The sequence below is a fragment of the Etheostoma spectabile genome, chromosome 9 (genome assembly GCF_008692095.1).
Source record: "Etheostoma spectabile isolate EspeVRDwgs_2016 chromosome 9, UIUC_Espe_1.0, whole genome shotgun sequence".
NCBI classification, from domain to species: domain Eukaryota; kingdom Metazoa; phylum Chordata; class Actinopteri; order Perciformes; family Percidae; genus Etheostoma; species Etheostoma spectabile.
Window position 1 is genome coordinate 5310275 of NC_045741.1, and position 347 is coordinate 5310621.

The window sequence follows — 347 nt, forward strand, 5'->3', positions numbered from 1 at the left end:
TGCTCATGTTTACAACTTTATGCACATTAAAAATATAACTCCTCCCATCTCTGTTGTCCGAGACTTGGAGAGTGGTAATACAGTCTGCTGTGCATGTCATTGCTCCGCTGATATGGTGGATCTCACTCAGACTGTCTGACAGACACCGAGGCCCATTTGGGTCTCTGGTCTCTGAAAAAGTTTAGAGGAGGCGACAAATCGAAACTTCCACAGACATTTAGCGCTCTTGAACCTCCTCACAGTCTCTGAAAGCACAGAGACTGTGACGAGTGGCTCAACAGGTAGATCTATAGATAAACTCATCTTTCAGAAATTTGACCGACAGGGTTGACACTTCAGCGTGAGAA